Source organism: Schistocerca americana, chromosome 3, assembly GCF_021461395.2.
Source record: "Schistocerca americana isolate TAMUIC-IGC-003095 chromosome 3, iqSchAmer2.1, whole genome shotgun sequence".
Classification (NCBI taxonomy): Eukaryota; Metazoa; Arthropoda; class Insecta; order Orthoptera; family Acrididae; genus Schistocerca; species Schistocerca americana.
The window spans coordinates 536,483,598-536,506,368 of record NC_060121.1 but is presented as its reverse complement, the minus strand read 5'-3'; the positions used below and the strand labels follow the sequence as shown (position 1 = coordinate 536,506,368).

At 43.5% G+C, this 22,771-nt stretch overlaps 1 protein-coding gene across 2 annotated transcripts in view; it reads left to right on the top strand.

Annotated features, from left to right (window-relative positions):
• Positions 1–22,771, top strand: part of LOC124607393 (BTB/POZ domain-containing protein 1-like) — a 461,534-nt gene that overhangs the window by 131,351 nt on the left and 307,412 nt on the right. The window lies entirely within an intron of this gene.

Sequence of the window (22,771 nt, the reverse complement as noted above, 5' to 3'; positions counted from 1 at the left end):
TGGTAGTGACGAAATCTCCATTTTTAAAAATTACTTTTGGATGTTCCACCTCTAGAGCGCAGGCCATTAAGTACACGCCACGTTTGTAGTCCATTTCTCTCGGTGGCAAGGAGGAGGATTTTCAGATGATTGGAGCCAAGGATCATATACAACTTGTACTTTCCGCATTTCCGATCTTCCTGTGGATGGAGCTGTTCGGAAGATGTTTCTGGTTTTTATAATCTTTTAGTGGATTTCAATCTAAGGACGGATAGCGCATAATGATGTAATCGACGGCTAGGCTAGGTGACAAGGTTTGTTCTTTCCACATGGTAGTCAACCTCTCAACGAATGTAGGGAGGAGCTATACATGCCAATGATCTGTCTCGGCCTGTCTAGTAATAGGCCTGTACATCTCATTCTGAGCCTCTTTGGCGACCAGACAGGGAATGTGCATTCTGTAACGGAGTAACAAACTGATAATGCCGTTGTTCTTGAAGTTCGTGGCTTAAACTCCCCTGTGCAACGATTATCTCCCTTAGGACGTTAGTCCTTGCTTCTACTTTGAACCCTTGACATGGCAGTGTTTATATAAGAGAAGGTGCGATCAAGTGTCACAGATATTTTGGATACGGTGTAGCGTCCAGTTGTACTCCTTGCCATGAGACTCTGAGCTTGCGATGTGCCTGTCTGTGTTTAAGACGAAAAACACACAATTTAGTTTTACCTGGATTCGGTAAAAAGTTGTCTTCGTCAAAGTATCTTTTTTAAACGAGTTAGCCTAATCTGCGGTAGCCACACTCAATACAAATTGTTCGAGAAACTTGTAGAAACATATATCTTTGTCAAGACAGTCGTTCGAGGCGGAACACATCTTCCGTGTCCACTTCAATGGAACAGCCCCAGTCTACGTCTTTTCTGAAAAACTACTAGTTTCCGCATAACTGCGTAATGCTCAATAGCTTGTGCTTCACTAATTTTCTCAATTCTGTAAAGTACGCAGGTTGGACGAAAAAGGTCTGATCCTGAATTTATGCGCTTTGTTATGGAAACTAATTATTGCTTAAGTCATGTTAGCTGCTCTCATTTCCATTCCTTTCATCTTTAGAAAAACCTGTCGCAACTCGTAAATCAGCCACAGTTAATGTAAATGACTTATATCCTTTGAAAACATGACAAACTTCGTGTTTTGCTTCTGAAAAACGGCATCCGCGCCGACTGTTGCCAGAATTCTGCAGGGTTGCTTGCTATGCTGGTCACCTAGCGTACATTCCTTCTGATGTTGTCAGCTTCAGTTTCTACAGAGTTATACGGACGTATAAGAAAGAACAAAACGCCCATGGTCGCACGCAGGCACCAGTCGAGGTCGCAAGCATTTTTGGACTAGGGTCATCTTCAATTAGTAGAAGATCATTTTCGAATCGCGAAAACCATTTCTAATACTGCATTAAACCTAAAATTTTACATTTCACCGTTGGTCCCATAATCAAGACATTACAAAAATCGCCGCGAACTCTTTACCACCTCTAGCTCAAACAGCAGCAGCTCAAAAAATAGTCGATGTATCACCCACGTAAAACAATTCGGTACTAGAGGCTCTAAAAGGCGCAATGCTGCCTGCAGAATGACGCTGGAACGATTTCTTGTCGCGTCTTGCATCTGAAACCTGTCTGGTAGAATACAACCTTCTTCTACTGTTTCATTGGCACAGTTTTCACTCAGAATCACAATTCACGTTCCACCCTCCAAGAACGCTATTGTCTCATTAGATATGCTGAAATGCAGCTTAAGCGAATGGAAATTGCAGCATGCAGATGCGTCCACATGACTTGTCTCGTAAGCGTGGTTCGGATGCGAACGCCAGGTAGCCCTCAGTACGTCCTTTGTGCTACTTCCCGTACTGCATTACTGGAATCGCTAATGCACACACGTAAATGTATCACCTGACCGCCAGTTCGGAAGTTAGCGGATGGAACAATGCTGTTGTAAAGAAGAAACCAAATTCTGAAGAGCCATGTCTCTCGAACAGTTCCTTTAGCTAAACATTTGTTCCTATGCGAGGGTTTTAATTACCACCTCGAAAAAAATCTAACTGTGGCCATTATAGCTGGCGGTGATATTAGCCCTCTCCTACATGCTCAATCTTCAATGTGACACGTTTTTCCCAACGACGGATGACTTGGCGAAGACCTTGGTTCTACAAGTCTGCGTTCTTGCTGTTCAGGAAATTTTAAGCTCCGAAAATCACTTAGCAGTCATTGCGGAAATGACTGCCACTCAATGTTTGCTTCATGAGAGGAATGAGGAAGTGAATCAGCGTATGAACTGTCAGAAGAATTTATTTATTTATTGCTTGTTTAGCCTGATCAGGTTAGAGCCTTACCTTAAGGCCATCTTTTACATCTGACCAGGAACAAAGTATACAAAGATATTACAAATCACTCCCAGTAATAGTAATAATAACTGAGGTTGATAACAATACATCCACATCTGCATCTGCATGCTAACTCTGCAGTTCACAATTAAGTGCCTTGGCAGAGGGTTCATCGAACTACCTTCAAACTATTTCTCCATCGCTCCACTCTCGAACGGCGCGGAGGAAAACGAGCACTTAAATCTTTCTGTGCGGGCTCTGGATTCTCTATTTTATCATGATAAGCATTTCACCTTATGTAGGTGGGCACCAACAGAGTATTTTCGCAGTCAAAGCGGAAAGTTGGTGATTTGAAATTTCACGAGAAGATCCAGCCGCAAAGAAAAACGACTTTGTTTTAATGATTATCACCCCAGTTCGCGTATCATGTCCAACAGATTTCGAGACAGTTTCGTTGTGGTAGCTAATAAAAGCATCTCAGACAAGTCCACGCTAAGTTTAGAGAGTCAGTAAAACATAGCCATTCTTGGAAATTTTGAGTTCTTTTAAATGTGGCATGTTTTTTTTCGTTACTTCTGCAACGGTGATCTGTCCCATTTTGTATGCCTTGGAGAATAAGTACTATCCTTGCTAATTTGTTTGGTGTATATCTCTCAACTGCCGTCTGTACTGTTTCTTTGAATTCAAACGGCATTTGGTTCACGCTTACGTAGATCGGAAGGAGTGGAGACTGTCTCTTAGAAAGGTGCCAGGAGAAATTTTATCAGATTTTTTAAATAAATGACCTTTGCGTTTATTTTTGGTTGGTTTGGATATTACGGTATCCAGTCTCGCTACAACAGTCTTGTGGTTTGCTCAGGATTATTTGTTGCTAAGGCGTCAAGTATGTTTTGGCAACCATTTACAATTCGAGTGGGCTCCTGAACTAATTGTTCAGATTAATTTTCTCAGAAAGCATTCAGTACAATAATAATAATAGTAAAGGGCATTTGGAACGATATATAGATTATCTTTGCACATTTCAGCCATGTTTAGTATTATTAGAAGTACAATGTATGAAAGAAGAGGAGAAGATTGAAATGACAGTGACAGTGTCTGTTAGGAAAGAACAGAACATATACAGAGAACTTTACCGACAAAAGGGGAGGGAAAAATTGTGGGACAGGGGGGCGCACGAGAGTGAGCTGCACAGGATATGGGAAAGAAGACTAATATAATAAGTGGACCATTAGCTGTCTTTTGAAGTTTGGAAGAAATTTAATTTCTCTGATGCTTTTAGGGAGATTGTCCCGAAGTTGGGTTCCTGATTCGCAAAATTATTTAATGAACGTGGCGGTTCAAATGGTTCAAATGGCTCTGAGCGCTATGCGACTTAACATCTGAGGTCATCAGTCCCCTAGAACTTAGAACTAGTTAAACCTAAGTAACCTAAAGACATCACACACATTCATGCCCGAGGTAGGATTCGAACCTGCGACCGTAGCGTTCGCGCGGTTCCAGACTGAAGCGCCTAGAACCGCTCGGCTACTATGGCCGGCAACGTGGCAGTGTTGTGTGATGGTACTGAGGGAATCTTACATTGTTGAGAACGAGTATTTATGCTGTAGTGCTCAGAAAGTAGAGTAAGACTTGAAGGCAAATAAGGGGGGAGTTCAAAGCTTAAGAGGACGACAGGGAAAACATAGAGTATGAAAGACTCGATGCCTATCGGCATGATGGTAGTTGTTGGTAGATTTGGTGTGATATGATGGTCGCAGACTCACTCATCAGAACCTACAGATAAACTATTTACATACACAAAGAAGTGTATGTGGGACCGTAAGTGCGCATGTCCTACTCGCCCGTGTCCGATATTTTCCTGTATCTCCCGAAGACATGGTAGCATTTTTTTCTAATAATAGTCTGTTACTAAGAAAAATTACAAGCACATTTCCTGGAAAAATAGGAAACAGATGTGAGTGTATAGACGGTGTAATAAACGGGAATTCTATAATCCACAGCGCTATAAGAAAGAATTTTTTAACTCCGTGATGCACCGTCTCTTGCAGTTACGTTTGCAACAGGGCGAAAAAAACGGGGAGATAAAAATTTTAAAACAGACTGCAGTAGCTAATGTATATAAAACTTCCAATGTCACTAAGACTTACGCAAACTTAAAAAGCAGAAGTACTCACAAAATTCCTTTAAAGTAAGTACTGCCATTAGACTATTGTTTATTTACAGTGTTACATTTACACCTACAATCATGATTTCGGCTTCAAAGTGACATTATCAAGTGTTTTAAGTGTTATAAATTGCCTAAGATGGCGTACTGTAGTATTAAAATACACTATTAGACACATTGTCTAACAGTCGATATTTCTGGCAGAGCCTACTGCTTTGTTTCGTTACTGACTGATCAAGATACCTTTTATAAAAAGGTATGTTTTTTAGGTTTTTTAAAATATTGGTATATTTCACATAATTTTTCTGTTTATTTCGGTAGATTCGAAGATGGCTGCTAGTCAACCGAAAACGGTAATCGTCAAGTTGCAGTTACATTTTGTTGCGTTGAAGACTAAAATTTGTTATAAACAAAATATTACTTTCGAACTGATAATTAAAAACGTGCCTTAACATTCCCTGGCTACATATTTGTCTACATGTCACGTACTTAAATAACGTCCAAGCTCACCCATTGTGTTCAGATGTAACTCTAATAATTTGTTCCCTTAGCGTAATCCACCTCTATTAAGAACCAAAAAATAAGTTGCGCACCAAAGATGTTTCGTAATTTATAGCCGTGGCTTGCAGATACAAATAGTATCCCGCCGATAGTTGAATAGTGTCTTGTTATTGTTGCAGAATCTTTCAAATAGAAGTTGTTTATATCACGGAAGGAACATTTCTGCTGAACATGAAAGATTATTTCGTCTTCCCAGCTATGTTCCGCAAACTAGATAAGTGAGCCGTTGCAGAATAAATGTTTTGAAAGCTCGTATTCTAATTATTGTTGCAGCTTCTGCTTGGTGGAGAACATATTTTCATAATAGATCCGGTTACATTACTAATTCATTTTGGCCAAAATTTAACTCATGTACCTGACTTCAACATCATTTTAAATGATTTCCGTGAACAGCAGAAGCGATTAATAACAAAATGCGATTGGCAACAGGCTTTTGAAAAACTTTAATTTAGTAATGGATAAAATATCCACTATAACATCGAGGTGATTCCCTATGAATACTAAATGCCCTTGTTCGTCTACAGGTGTGATCAGTTTGGGTTCAGAAAAATGTAGGAACACACGAGGCAATACTGGCCCCACGACCGAGCTTAGAACGTAGAATGTAAGCTGACACAATTATTTAGAGAACAGCCGCGCGGGATTAGCCGAGCGGTCTAAGGCGCTGCAGTCATGGACTGTGCGGCTGGTCCCGGAGGAGGTTCGAGTCCTCCCTCGGGCATGGGTGTGTGTGTTTCTCCTTAGGATAATTTAGGTTAAGTAGTGTGTAAGCTTAGGGACTGATGACCTTAGCAATTAAGTCCCATAAGATTTCACACACACATTTAGAGAACAGTGGAACGAACTCATAGAAACTGACCTCAGGATTGATCAATTTGGGTTCAGGAGAAACTTAGGAACGCACGAGGGAATACTGACTCTACGACTGAACTAAGAAAATAGACTGTAGGGACCAACTTACATTAGTAGCATTCGTAGCTTTAGAGTAAGTTTTTGACAATGTTGAGTGGAGTATTGTCACTGAAATTCTGAAGATTGCAAGAATCAAATAAATGGAGCCATAGGTTATCTACAACTTGTACAGAAACGAGACCGCAATAATAAGAGTTGACAGGGACGAAGTGAAGGCGTTAGATGAGAAGGGCGTAAGACAGAGCTATAGCTTATGCCACCACTTTATTCAGTTTGTACATTGAGCAAATAGTGAAGGTAACTGAGAAGGAATTTGTGAAGGAAATTAATATTCAGCGAGAAGAAACAAAAACTTTGTTGACGTAATTCTGTCGAAGATGACATAGGACACGGAAGAGTAGTCGACTAGAAAGGACAGTTTCTCGAAAAAGAGATATAATTTGAATATTAATTAAACTAAAACAAGATAACGGGATGTGATCAGATGCCATTAAGCGATGCTGAGTGAATTAGATTATGAAATATGACACTAAATGTAGTAAGCAAGTTTTGTTATTTGTTGAGTAAAATAATTGAAGATGGACGAAGTAGAGAGAGAATATAAAATGCCAACTGGCAAGCGGAAGGAGAGAATTTCCAAAAAAGAGAATTTTTATAACAGAATATAAATTGAAGTGTCGGATAGTCTTTTCTGAAGGTATTTGTCTGGAATGTATCCTTGTACGCAAGTAAAATGTGGACGATAAACGATAAAGAGAACAGGGGAAGTTTATGAAGATTGAACGGATAAATCAGATACTTATAAAGAGGTTCTAAATCGAATTGGGAAGAAAAGAAATATGTTACACAACTGTTTAAAAATAGCAATCAATTGGCGGTTCGCTTCCTAATGCGTCCAGGAATAGTGAGTTTGCTAACAGAGAGAAATGCGGATACTGAAAACTTTAGAGGGAGACCAAAGCTAAATTATAGCATACAGGTTCAATTGTATGTGAGGTACAGTGCTCATGCAGAGATGAAGCGGCGCGTACAAAGTAGACCAGCTTGCAGAGCCGCAGCAGATTTGTCTTCTATCTTATCAGAACAACAACAACAATATCACTTCTTTCACCTTTGACAATAAGTTATATCTATGTAAAAGGATGACATGGCCGCCAGGAAGCTACAGTACGAATTTTGAATTATTCAACGGCTACCTTCTACGTCACTGTCATTACCTGGTTAGGAAGCCTGTGACGTACTGTCTAACTATGGCGAGGCATTATCAGTAAGTGTGTCTGATTCGGCTTAATTAGCCAGTATGACTTAATTGTCCTGACCAGATAATAACAATGCTATCTAAACTAATCGCTAAATAAAGTAAGTTATACTGCAGCTTCCCGGCTGTCATGCTTCCCTTTTTAAACATTCGGAAGCTGTGAAGCATCACAAGACAAAATATATCGAAACTTGTATACCTAAGAAATTATGATTGCACCATGGTTAGCAGTCCATGCTAAGATGTTGGTCCTCCTGTAACTGGCTGGATAAATCAGTTCAAAGTTCAAAGGAGGTCAAGGACACGTCACCTTCTAACAGGACCTTGCTAAGCAAAGCACATTGGTGTTCAAATACACTTTCGGTTTCAGCTAGCGCAACAGAAGATTGTAACGTTTTTGTGTTTCTACTACTCGTATTAACATTGTTTCCCTGCCTTTCATGCAATTGTGACTAATGAGTAATCGGATAAGGAATTTCGAGATGTAGTAAATTCCCCCAAACATATGATGCCCCGAACGTGCTAAAATTAGGTTTCACTTAACATTAGTTGGCGCAATAATTTAGCCCAATATTATTAAAAGTACGTCAGCCTTTGCATTCTGAATCTTTCCGCTTCCAGTGAACATAAGATCAAGAAGTTTCTCAACAAAAGATGACAGGTCGGTTTCAGGAATAAGTATGTGGAAGGGCACTTCTTACACATTATAGCTGCGTTCTTTGGGTAGAACGTTGTGAGAGGCTCCAGTTTCGTATTTCGGCGGTATTATCATATGCGACGGCGTTGTTCGAGCCTGTAGGAGGATGGCATTTCTGGCTTTAATGAAATAGCATAAAGCCATTTATTTGAAACCATCCAATTTAGCGAAACCTAATCTTAAAGCAGTGAAGATTTGAGCTCCATTCCTCCTGTAGTGAGTCAGCACCTAAATCACTGAGCAGCCTTTGTCTGTGAGACAAGTTGAGACTCTTTCTCTTCCGTTTATAGTCAGCGCTACTGTCACGAAGAGGACCCATGCGGCCTGGAGTACCATTCCTCCTTACAGATGTAATCTGCCATGACTACTCCATAAAATGCTTAGATTGTCCACCTTTCTGCTTCATTTCCCACTAATCTTGCCTGTTTACTACAATCGCAAATAGTATTACGTCAGCCTTCATCTCGAAATGCACCGGAAAGGGTATTCGAAATAGTAACAGACAGGAACGAAAGGACATTAGAACCGTAAACTGTACAAGTCTCACGCCACGTATGGTTAACGTACACATGAGTAAAAGATTCAAAGTTCAGATCAATATAATAAAATTAACGCAACGATGTCAATACTTATCAAGACTTAAGGATTATCTTCATCAAATATCGATACAAAGCGGCTTACGACGTGCTTATTCGATACTGCTTGCCAGACTGCTTAGACCATAGTTCAAGCTTCATGTGTGCATGAAGTGGAAGGACATTCAATGGTCGCTTTCGCGATGACAATAAGCCGTGAGTGTTCTGGAGCTACATGCGTCGGTCGAAGAAGAAGCAGTGCTGTGGAGGAGTCTATTGCGTGTTTTGCGTCTGTCTTTTTGTATTTAGTGGTAATGGTGTGCTGAATTTAGTATGTTACCGTTTGGATGATCCGCAGTTAGCATTAGTTCTGTCTGTATATGACAGCCCTTCGCAATCCCTTGTAAATTCGTTGGTAGTCGCGCTATGTTCTTAAAGGAACTGCTGAAAGACAACGACGACAGCATGCCGTCGATGGCTAGCTTAATGGCGACAGGTCGAGGTGCCGGAAATGCATCATTCATGTTATATGATAAATGTTACCTGGATATGAGCTAGTAGACTGACGTACCCTTCCTTCACAACGCTTTTGGATTTATATTCCAAAAACACAACGATCTCTTTCCCATTGACAGGAATGTAGAAGGTTTTACCAGCGAAACTGTTACCGAGAAGAAATTACGTGCCCGTTAGAAACAGAAAACGAGCTCGGCCTGGCTAAGAATGGGGCAGGAGATCAGCTGCGGGCTTTTCGAAGAAATCATAAAGCATCCCGTCTTTTATCTCAACTGATTCTCGGCTACCACGGAGTACCTCCCAAATGACTTGCAAATTAGATAATTAGATATACACACATATGAGAAGTCTGGTGTCCTTACCACGGCGCCACCCGATCGGTTTGAAAGGTAGAACCTATTTCGTGACAAAGCAAGCATCGCTGCCGTAAAGGAAAAAGAAATTTGATGTCTTGCTAGAGAATAAATCAACGATATTCTCAGCTACCGTGTATGGACGGGAGTGAATGTCCTTTACAGGATTTTCAGCGACGTTTGTCATTTAACATGTAGACCTGTGTCATTGACAACCATCTTATTGTTCCCGTTAATGCACCACTTACATGATTTCTTAGTGAGCACAGTGTGCGTAATTACATCGTAACAATTTGTCGATTTACGTATGGGATATCTTGGCAACAAATGCAGGAAAGAGCTCTTCAGCGCTGGTTGTGCACTTTGTTAATTAAATCTAGCATGGGATTTAGTACTTTCCCGACGGTGTTGTCGAATGGCCACCAAGGTCACCCAATCTTTCTCCAGTACATTACAGTCGCGCGGGGTAGCCGCGCGGTCTCGGGTGTCTTGTCACGGTCCGCGCGGCGCCCCCCGTAGGAGGTTAGAGTCCTCCCTTGGTCATGGGTGTGTGTGTTGTCCTTAGCGTAAGTTAGATTCAGTAGTGCGTAAGCTTGGGGACCGTTGACCTCAGCAGTTTGGTCCCATAAGACCTTACCACAAAATCCAATAAATTACTGTATGCTGATTAAAAACTGAAGTTTAGATAAAAAATGGGAAGTGTCCTGAAGATACGGTCGAGTGTCAATGTAACTTCGTCCACGTACACACCATCGGCACGTAAATGATTAGAGTTGCAATTCTCTGTGAAAGAGAGAATGGCCACCAGAATTCGTTAGTGCCGTTACCAGGCCCTGTAGGGTGTATGAGGGGAGTGGATAGCGTCAGATCTCGAGTGACCACTGCGAAGAACATACAGATGTAGCGTACTCGTGCAAGACAGTGATATCAGCACATGACAAAATTTTAATGAGGCCTCTTTGTGGTTCTCACTTGGCCAGCTGGTCGAATCGTGCAATATCGACACTCGGATACGGCAGTGGCTCGATATTGGACTGCATGGGAATGTGAGGACACACACACTCGTTGTGAAAGTTCCAGTCGACTACGTTTGACCACAACGAGGGAGGATCGCCATATGCTGCACCAAGCAAATCGTAATCCTTTCACATATGCGCAAGCTATCCGAAAACAGGTAGCGGACTCCATGCAACATTCTGTCGTCCTGCACCATTGGTCAGAGACTAGCAGCTGCAGGACTAGAGAGCTACCGTGCCACGCGTAAGCAACCGTTAACACCACAACACAAACATCTGCTGTTACGGCGTAAAGTCAAGCGCCGGCACGCCAGTACGAAACGAGGGAGCAGAGAGTGCTGTGAAGAGCACGTCGGCCAGTTGCACGCTGACCAACCCGTCTCCAGCACGACAAAGCGACGACAGCGCCCTCTATGCGAAGAGGACAAAAGCGCCGCGCCGACTGGTCGCGCCCCACCTCTACAGCAGCATCAAGATTAGGCACTTCAAGACCAGCGACTTAGGAATTGTGTATACTACAGAAAAATGATTCAAATGGCTCTGAGCACAATGCGACTTAACTTCTGAGGTCATCAGTCGCCTAGAACTTAGAACTACTTAAACCTAACTAACCTAAGGACATCACACACATCCATGCCCGGGGCAGGACTCGAACCTGCGACCGCAGCAGTCGCGCGGTTCCGGACTGAAGCGCCTAGAACCGCTCGGCCTCAGCGGCCGGCTTCTGTGACCAGAATACGTTGACAGTTGCTGCATATCGTCGCATTGTATTCAGCGATGAGTCGTAATACTGCACTATTCAGATAGTAATCGTTAGCGAGTATGGTGCTGACCTGGGGGAGAGGTCCCATTCTTCTAATCTTTTCGAGAAGTACAGCGGTCAGATGTAAGCATAGGCTTCGGCGGCCATTGCTGCAGTCAGTGCAATTCTTCTGAGTCTTTAACCGCTTTGTCAAAGCATAAAACTTACAACGTTTAGACCACTATTGCAAGTGGCCTTCCTCAGAAAAGTCATCCTAAGGAAGGCCACTTGCAAAAGTGGCCGAAACGTCTTAAGTTGTTGACAATGCGGTAGCAGACCAAGATGAAGTTCAATGACAAGTACAAGGGTATTAAGCTTGGCGTCATGGGGTGGGGAGACATCGGATATGACTTCAGGTCATGGCTGATAGTAATTGAGGGAACTTTGACTGCAGAATGGTACGTCACGAACACCCTGCGTTCTCGTGTGTTACGTCTCAAAAAAAAAAGTTCAAATGTGTGTAGAATCTTATGGGACCTAACTGCTAAGGTCATCAGTCCCTAAGCTTACACACTACTTAACCTAAATTATCGTAAGGACAAACACACACACCCATGCCCGAGGGAGGACTCGAACCTCCGCCGGGGCCAGCCTGTTACGTCCATGCAACAGTATCATGGTGCCCTTTCTGAACAGGACAATGTTCTTTCTCACATGACACGTGTGTCTATGAATTGTTTGCGTAATGTTGAGGTACTCCCGTGTCCAGCAGCTGTGTAACTCATCCACGATTCTTGATTATTGTTCATCAATATGGGATCCTTACCAGGCTGGACTGACAGAAAAGATCCAACACAGAGCGGCGCGTTTCGCCTTTGGATCGTTTTGCCGGTGCGAGAGCGTGACATACAAGCTCAAAAAACTCCGTTGGCACACTTTACAAGAGAGGCGTTGTGCACTACGGAGAGGTTTACTATTGACATTTCGAGAGAGCACTTTCCGGGATCAGTCGGACAGCATGGCACTTCGTCCCACATACACTTCTACATCTACATCCATACTCCGCAAGCCACCTGGAGATGTGTGTACCTCTATCGGTTCTCCCTTATATTCCAGTCTCGTATTGTTCGTGGAAAGAAGGATTGTCGGTATGCCTCTGTGTGGGCTCTGATCTCTCTGATTTTATCCTCATGGTCTCTTCTCGAGATGTACGTAGGTGGGAGCCATATACTGCTTGACTCCTCGGTGAAGGTATGTTCTCGAAACTTCAACAAATGCCCGTACTGAGGTACTGAGCGTCTCTCCTGCATAGTCTTCCACTGGAGTTTATCTATCATCTCCGTATCGCTTTCGCGATTACTAAATGATCCTGTAACGAAGCGCGCTGCTCTCCGTTGGATCTTCTCTATCTCTTCTATCAACCCTATCTGGTACGGATCCCACACTGCTGAGCAGTATTCAAGCAGTGGGCAAACAAGTGTACTGTAACCTACTTCCTTTGTTTTCGGCCTGCATTTCCGTAGGATTCTTCCAATGAATCTCAGTGTGGCACTGCTTTACCGACGATTAATTTTATATGGTCATTCCATTTTAAATCACTCCTAATGCCTACTCCCAGATAATTTATGGAATGAACTGCTTCCAGTTGCTGACCTGCTATTTTGTAGCTAAATGATAAGGGATCTATCTTTCTATGTATTCGCAGCACATTACACTTGTCTTCATTGAGATTCAATTGCCATTCCCTGCACCATGCGTCAATTCGCTGCAGATCCTCCTGCGTTTCAGTACAATTTTCCGTTGTTACAACCTCTCGGTACACTACAGCATCATCCGCAAATAGCCTCAGTGAACTTCCGATGTTACCCACAAGGTCATTTATGTATTGTATATTGTGAATAGCAACGGTCCTACGACACTCCCCTGCGGCACACCTGAAGTCACTCTTACTTGGAAGAGTTCTTTCCATTGAGAATGACATGCTGCGCTCTGTTATCTAGGAACTCTTCAATCCAATCACACAATTGGTCTGATAGTCCATATGCTCTTACTTTATTCATTAAACGACTGTGGGGAACTGTATCAAACACTTTGCGGAAGTCAAGAAACACGGCATCTAGCTGGGAACCCTTGTCTATGGCCCTCTGAGTCTCGTGAACGAATAGTGCGAGCTGGGTTTCACACTATCGTCTTTTTCGAAACCCATGTTGATTCATACGGAGTAGATTTCTAGTCTCGAGAAAAGTCATTACACTTCGCGTAATGACCACGACGAGAAGATTTGAGAAATTAGAGCCAATGAGCCAATGCAAAAGCCTCGCAACAATAATTCTTCCCGAGCGCAATTCGCGAGTAGAAGAGGGACAGGAGCGGAAGGGGGGGGGGGGGGGGTGTCAGTTAGTGGTACCAGAAGTACCCTCTGATACACACCTTTAGGTGGCTTGTGCAGTACGACGATGCAGGTCCTTGCGTGTGTGATGGTTCAAAAGCGAAGTCTATAAAAGAAAGACAACAGAAGAGACTAACAAAAACTGATCGTTCGGATTATGAATAGTGCTGCCCTCATGATAGACGTCAGAAGAGATGGAAGTGCTGTTGTCAAGAGTATTCGTTAAGTGCTTTGGCGTTCGGGGTGGAATTTTCAATGGTCAAGTTCGAACTTAATCATTAGCCTTTGCTTAACATCGACTGTTAGTATTAGTGTGGCTTGCGTTCTAACAGCTGTACCTCTGTAATCACTAAAAAATGGATACGTTTTGTGTGGAACGTTTTATACGAATTTGTCTACCTGTCGCCTCCTAAAATATTTAGCATTCGTCGTGTTCTGCTGGCAGGAGTTGCGGCTGCGATTACGCGTAGGAAGAGCCGTCGCACGTGAGCAGCGGGTGGAAAGCGCTGCCCCGTTCCCACGTGTGACCTTGCGGCTCGCGCCTCGCGAGCGCAGCGCCTGGGAGACGCGGCCAGCACTGCGTAACGCGCCACCAGCCGGCGAGCTCCGTCATCTTTCCTAGTGGTGGGGCAACACACTGGTCCCACTGACCGATTGGCCAGACGACTGCTGTTCCGTGTAATCGATTTTATCAGTATGAATGAAACAACTGAACGACATTAGTCTCTGTGACCAAGTCAACTGTGTGAATATTGTCACTCACTCTCCTGGTCTGAGTGGTTTTCCACTTAATGTGATACAACAGACTGACACAACTCTCTGACAGTTACGGCAGTTATACGCGGCCGAGTCACATTAATGTGACCAACTGTCAAAATCCTGAGTAACCTTCGTATGCAGCGCGGACGTGCAGAAACAGAGGCATTGAGATTCTGGAAGGTGCCGACAGGAATGTGGAGAACTGCGCTAGCTTTCACGGTGGATCAGTCCGTCACAGGATTGAGGTGGTCACACAGATTATCGATTTAGTTTAAATTCGTGTAGTGTAGTGGCCAGGGAGTACGCTAACTCATCCTGCTCCTTTTCGAACCTCGCACGTGCACTGCCAGCTGTGTGACACGTTGCATTGTCCTGCTGGTAGATGTCATCGTGCCAAGCAAAAAACAAACTGCATGTACCGTGGGCATGATTCTCATTCATTGTGTTCGCATTCGGGCGGACGACGGTTCAAACTCGCGTCCAACCATCAAGATAAAGATTTTCAGTTCAAATGGTTCAAATGGCTCTGAGCACTATGGGACTTAACATTTAAGGTCATGAGTCCCCTAGAACTTAGAACTACTTAAACCTAACTAACCTAAGGACATCAGACAGATCGACGCTCGAGGCGGGATTCGAACCTGCGACCGTAACGGTCGCGCGGTTCCAGACTGAAGCGCCTAGAACCGCTTGGCCACACTGGCCGGCAAAGATTTTCAGTGATTTTACTAAATCGCTCCAGGGAAATGCCGGGATGGTTCCTTTGAAAGGGCGTGGCCTATTTCCTTCCCCATCCTTGAAACAGACCGAGCTTGTGCTCCATCTCCAATGACCTCGATGTGAACGAACGTTTAACCCAATCTTCCTTCTTCTTCCATACTTGTGTTGATCCATTATACCTTCCAGAATGACGATATCACCCACTAGATACCACGAAAGCATTCCCCAGACCATAATGCTCCCTCCTCCGGCTTGGACCATTCCAATTATTGTTGCTGGGCCGTACTACATTCCAACGGCAATCTGTCCAATGGAGAATGCAAACTGATTCATCTGAAAAAGCCACATGTCGCCACTCACTGGACGTCCAGTTGTGGTACTAGCGTGCAAATTCCAGCCTTCGTCGCCAATGAACAGCAGTCAACATAAGTGTACGAACCAGGCGCCTGCTGTGGAGGCCCACGCGCAGCAACGTTCGCTGAACGGTCGTTGAGGAGACACTGTTGGGAGCTCCTTGGTTCATCTGGACTGTCAAGTTGCTTAACAATTGCACATCTCTGCAGCTGCCGTTCAACCTTGTCGTCTATGACCCGTGGTGCATCACAGCTGCCTAGGCGCCGATTTTTGATGGCACCATGTTGCCACGCTCGGTGTGCTTTAACCATGGACGCACACGAACAGTTTACAAACTCCGTTCTGGAAATGTTTCCACCCTTCACCCGAAAGCCAATTATCATGGCATTTTGGACGCCAGATAAATTTCCTCATTTCCGCATTACAACAACGACTGCACTGTCTTTCCGCCTCCGCCCCCCACCTCCACCCCTCCGAAATGCTTTATAAACCCTCCATTACTGGTACTGCCACACATGCCGTCCTGAGTGGTCGATGGCGATGCACAATCTCTCCTCGGTTGAGAACGTTTGGAGAGTAACGATTATGGTCCTCCAACCGTCCTAGGATTATGACGACCTAACGCGCCAACTGAACGGAGTTTGGCACGATATCGCTCAGGAGGACATCCAACAACTATGTCAGCGTTAATCAGTACCTAGCTAAGTAACTGCTTGTACAAAGCCTAGAGGTGAATCAGCGCGTTATTGACTTGCTCAGTTTGTGAAGCTCTCTCTTTCTTTTGAATAAATCATCCAGTTTTCCTGAAACTGTAATGATTTATTTCTCTGTACCTGTAAATCACGACTACCGATTTCCCTCCCATTCTGATAATTCCTTCGCGGTGCGTCCGATTTTTTTATATTTTTAGGGGCTATTTCTGATACGAATAAACATTAACTGATGAAAGGATTGTGTTATTCAGGTTGATTCGAATAATTATTCAGCGAAACAAAGTTTCTGAACTTTGCCACAACTGTATTCACGAATACTTGCACACACTCATCTGTTAACGAAAGAGACTTCTGCTTTCAGCGTATTACAAAACACATTAGTATGATTTGCAATGGCTTTTCCACCAATAGAACAGAGATATAATACACAATCAAAAAGTTTACAACTCTGCCTATAATTATCATCGGTACATCTTTGAAACAAGAAAATGAATTTCCAGAAATTTAAATAAATGCTTCAGCATTAATTCATACATGTTTAATATGAATATTTAAGTATGAAACAACTAATTTTTCGTGAAAAAGTATATATGCAATGTTCTTTATATCTAGCTGGAGATATCGATACTTACCGGTATCGTATGTTTAGTATAATGTTACTGACTTGATTGCACTACAACTGTCAGGGATTTTTGCTTGGTGGGATAACTGGAACGCCTCGTGATGGCAACTGTGGGGATACTGAATGAGAAGCAGCGGCTCCAAGGTCTGGAAAGCTGACAACGGGCACGAGAGCTGTGTGCTGACCCCGCAGCCCTCTTTACCACGCCCAAATGACGCCATTGCCAGAGAATGACACGGCGGCAGGTAGGCATGTTTTACCGAGCTGGCTTACTGTAACTGAGCTCAGCAGAGAAAGGATGGGATACCTTGGTGATCGCCGGCCGCGGTGGCCGTGCGGTTCTAGGCGCTCCAGTCCGGAGCCGCGCTGCTGCTACGGTCGCAGGTTCGAATCCTGCCTCGGGCATGGATGTGTGTGATGTCCTTAGGTTAGTTAGGTTTAAGTAGTTTTAAGTTCTAGGGGACTGATGACCACAGCAGTTGAGTCCCATAGTGCTCAGAGCCATTTGAACCTTGGTGATCACCTATCAACACCGTCACGACTAGGTGAAAGGCCTGGCTAGGTTTGATGTTCTCGGCCACTGGTCCATTGGAACGTGCAAGAATTCCGTACACATCCAATACATACTTTGACAACTGATTCCGATGAAATTAGCACGCACGCTGAGCCCAGGGAAGGTCGCCAAATCATCTTTTGTTGGCTATCAGTGAAGCTTTCAGTAGTTCGCCGTTACAGTTCCATCGAACGAGGTATCGGAGTTGTTAGCACAATGGACTCACATTCGGAAGACGACAGTCCAAACCCGTGTCCGGCCATCTTGTTTCACGTTTTCTCTGGCTTTCGTACAACGCTTAAGGCAAAAGTCGGGGTGGGATGCTTCCTTTGAAAGGGTACGGCTGATTTTCCTCCCCATCCCATCTTAATCCTTCTATAGTCACCAAAATGTCGACGGGAAATTAGACACTAATCTTCTTTCCTTTTTTTAAATTACAATTCCAGTACCAGTTAACGAACCTGGCTCTTTATTTTTATTTCACTTAAGGGCCTCTCTCTTGGTGCTGTGCACTTGGTTCGCAACGACTTTGGCTGGTTTCTTGTTTTCAGTTATCCTACCGATCTGTACCAGCTATGTAATTGCTGACTGGACTGCGCCAGTGGCGGCACCTCGTGCTACCAAGGCTTCACTGCTTCAGTTCGTGACTTCCACAGCTTCGGTACTCTACGTAATTCATCATACGCATGGGTTCTTTAGTTAACAATAAAAGAATATATCAACGATACTGCATCACGTGTGAAATAAGAAACAAAAGTAAAAACATCTGTAAACGAAAATGTAAAGACATTAACTCCTATCCATATACGATATTTGTGACAGTCGTTGATTTCGTAGTGGCAAGTTATCACTTTTTTCCATTACAGTGGTAATACGTGCTTTCCCAGAAGAAGGTCCTACGTTTTCAGTCCATGTTCTGGTAGCAATCGTAGGGAGTGGACACCGGTGAGAAACGCTCTCCCATTTTCCATCTGACTTTGGTCAACATACAGGCGAGTTCATAAAACATTTGACGTTGTCTACATTATTTCAAAATCAGCCCTTATCACCATTGCCTACGTTTGGAGCTCAACGTTTCTAAAGCAGAAACGAAGTGCGCGTTTAAGATCTGAGAAGTGGGAGAGAGACTGAGACGTTTTAAATTATATTGTATCTGACAACTGTGCGTCATTGCTTGATGCTAGTATCTAACCGCTTTCTGTTAGATGAGCACAAGAGAAGACACTTCACATTCACCTCACTTTCTGTGTTTGCAGCAAGGGATGAGTTATTTCTCATATACACGAAAAATACCTTCACCAGATGACGTCACGAGCGTGACATTGCTTTTTATGGTCCCGACGCTGCGGTACGGGCAGTAGTGGGGCAGAGCTTTCCTGCGCCGTTGCGCCACTGCAGCATGAGGTATACGTATACTACACCGGGCTTGCGCAGGGCCTCACGACCCGTTAGCTGCGCGGCCCACGACGAAAGTGAGCCCCAGCTCCGCAGATGCGTATCTTGGCGTTGGCAAACGCTCCGCGGATCCCACGGCGTAAGGCCGAGCCGCTAGCAGCAGAGCTCGCAAGCGCTGCGCCCGCGCCCACGTGGTCGACTCACTGTGGCCAACTGCTGCTCCGAAGCCTGCCGACGCCTCTACTTCGCTTCCTGTCGATTTGGTTAAATGTACCACTCATTTCTTTATATATTAAGAAGTAGCTGGGAAATTTTCTTCTTTACACTCAACAGCCGCGCGGAGTGGCGGTGCGGTTAGAGGCGCCATGTCACGGATTGCGCGGCCCCTCCCACCGGATGTTCGAGTACTCCCTCGGGCATGGGTGTGTGTGTTGTTCTTAGCATAAGTTAGTTTAAGTAGTGTGTCAGTCTAGGGACCGATGACCTCAGCAGTTTGGTCCCTTAGGAATTCACATACATTTGAACATACACTCAACAACAAGGAAACGAAAATAGCGTCGAAGGAAATTAGTATTTAAATCTTTTATATGAGTCCACGAACAAAGGGGGCTCACTATTACTATCTCCCCCTCGTTTTTCCTTAACACGTCCACATAGGAAGCAACAAGCAAGAGCGTTCTGATGACGATGATGATGTTTCCGTCGAGATGTTGCGTCCAACAATTGGAGCAAAATTCTAAAATTGTAGTTAGACGTGAAGTCTTCCGTCGATTTTCGTTTACGAGGACACCTTACGGACTGGTGCTCTTGAATTTTCTTCATACTTACTGAATTTGAACCTTAGTATCCGGTCATCTGTTTCCTAAAGCAGTATCATGTAAGTTACGCAAGTAAAAACGAAAAGAAAAAAAAAAGAAATCGCCATTGAACATTAGAAGATTTCCGAGCGCTTCTTGCGTAGAAAGCACCAAGCGACTGAAAAAAAAATAAATAAAAACAGAAGCTGACTCCTGAGTATGAAAAGGGTAAAAGAACGGATCAGCAATTTACAGACCAATATCCTTGACATCAGGTTGCTGCAGGATTCTTGAACGTATTCTGATTTCGAATATAAGAAAAGTCCTTGAGACGGTAAAGCTTCTGCCTAGGAATCAGCACGGATTTAGAAAGCATCACTCGTACGAAACTCAGCTTGCCCTTTTCTCACACGATGCCCTGAAAACCACCGATGAACGGCAATAGGCGGATTCCGTATTCCTAGATTTCCGAAAAGCGTTTGAAGCTCTGAGCCGCTGCAGGCTCTTAACGAAAGTCCGAACATACGGATTAGCTTCCCAGATATGTTAGTGGCTCGAAGACTTCTTAAGTAATACAACCCAGTACGTTGTCCTCGACGGCGAGTGTTCAACAGTCTCTAGGGTATCGTCAGTAGTTCCCCGGTGAAGCCTGCAATAGTGCTTTTACATTAATGATCTGACATGTGACAATTTCCCGATGCGACAATTTCCTGATGCTGTGGCGTACAGGAAGCTGTCGTCGTCGAGTGACTGTACGAGGATAGAAGAAGACAAAATTCCTAGTTGCTATGATGTAGAAATTCCTAGTTGCTATAATGTAGAAAACTTTAAGTTAATGCAGACGAATGGGAAAAACAATCTCGGAATTTTTGAGCACAACATTAGTAGTGTGCTGTTTGACACAGTCACGTCAATTAAGTATGTAGGTGTAAAGTTCAAAAACGATATGAAATGCAACGAGGGTGCAATGACGGTAGTAAGTAAGAACAATGCTCTACGTTGATTTACTAGTAGAATTTTAGGAAAGTTAGTGTAGCTTTTTCATCGCAAATTATAAATTAGCGTGTATGTGATTATCAGTTAAAAATAAAGAACTGCGCCGTACAGACCTTCAGGAAATTAATGTCCGGTACTGAGAGTCCGGGCCGGCCGGTACTCCAGGTCGCGTCACCTGTTCCCAATGCAAAACAAAGTTTAACTGCATCTGGATTACATACTGATTAACTCAAAAGTTTCCTCTTTTTATGTTACCTTCTTATTTTTACTTCACACATTTGTTGCATTCCTTACTTGGCTAAGAACTGACGAAATTGTGACTATAAATAACAAGGAACAAAATTATTGCTAAGCGACTAATCTGGGGCACTGTAACCAAGCGTCAGTTGCAGGTTGCCAATCTCACGGCTTACAGGGGCAGCAAAAACCTGATTTTCAGTATTTCATATCATTATTGACCAAATTTAATATGCTGTCATAATTTACTTGTTAAGACATACCCTCAACTTCAAGAAGAATATAATAATTCCAATCCCAAAGAAAGCAGGTGTTGACAGATGTGACACTAACCGAACTATCAGTTTAATGAGCCACGGCTACTAAATATTAACACGAATTCTTTACAGACGTATGGAAAAACTGGTAGAAGCCGACTTCGTGGAAGATCATTTTGGATCCCGTAGAAATGTTGGAACATGTGAGGCAATGCTGACCCTACGACTTATCTTAGAAAATAGATTAAGGAAAGACAAACCTACGTTTCTAGCATTTGTAGACTTAGAGAAAGCTTTTGACCATGTTGACTGGAATACTCTCCTTCAAATTCTGAACGTGGCAGGGGTAAAATACAGGGAGGGAAAGACTATTTACAATTTGTACAGAAACCAGATGGCAGTTATAAGAGTCGAGGAGCATGAAAGGGAAGCAGTGGTTGGGAAGGGAGTGAGACAGGGTTGTAGCCTATCCCCGATGTTATTCAATCTGTATACTGAGCAAGCAGTAAAGGAATCATCATCATCATCATTAAGACTGATTATGCCTTTCAGCGTTCAGTCTGGAGCACAGTCCCCCTTATAAAATTCCTCCGTGATCCCCTATTCAGTGCTAACATTGGTGCCCCTTCTGATGTTAAGCCTATTACTTCAGAATCATTCTTAACCGAATCCAGGTACCTTCTCCTTGGTCTACCCCAACTCCTCCTACCCTCTACTGCTGAACCCATGAGTCTGTTGGGTAACCTTGCTTCTCCCATGCGTGTAACATGACCCCACCATCTAAGCCTGTTCGCCCTGACTGCTACATCTATAGAGTTCATTCCCAGTTTTTCTTTGATTTCCTCATTGTGGACACCCTCCTGCCATTGTTCCCATCTACTAGTACCTGCAATCATCCTAGCTACTTTCATATCCGTAACCTCAACCTTGTTGATAAGGTAACCTGAATCTACCCAGCTTTCGCTCCCATACAACAAAGTTGGTCGAAAGATTGAACGGTGCACAGATAACTTAGTCTTGGTACTGACTTCCATCTTGCAGAAGAGAGTAGATCGTAGCTGAGCGCCCACTGCATTAGCTTTGCTACACCTCGCTTCCAGTTCTTTCACTATGTTGCCATCCTGTGGGAATATGCATCCTAAGTACTTGAAACCGTCCACCTGTTCTAACTTTGTTCCTCCTACTTGGCGCTCAATCCGTTTATATCTCTTTCCCACTGACATTACTTTCGTTTTGGAGATGCTAATCTTCATACCATAGTACTTACATTTCTGATCTAGCTCTGAAATATTACTTTGCAAACTTTCACTCGAATCTGCCATCACAACTAAGTCATCCGCATATGCGAGACTGCTTATTTTGTGTTCACCTATCTTAATCTCACCCAGACAGTCTATTGTTTTCAACATATGATCCATAAATAATATGAACAACAGTGGAGACAGGATGCAGCCTTGTCTTACCCCTGAAACTACTCTGAACCATGGACTCAATTTACCGTCAACTCTAACTGCTGCCTGACTATCTATGTAAAGACCTTTAATTGCTTGCAAAAGTGTGCCTCCTATTCCATAATCACGTAGAACAGACAATAACTTCCTCCTAGAAACCCGGTCATACGCCTTTTCTAGATATATAAAACATAGATACAATTCCCTGTTCCACTCGTAACACTTGTCCATTATTTGCCGCAAGCTAAAGATCTGGTCCTGACAACCTCTAAGAGGCCTAAACCCACACTGATTTTCATCCAATTTGTCCTCAACTAATACTCGCACTTTCCTTTCAACAATACCTGAGAAGATTTTACCCACAACCCTGATCAAAGAGAT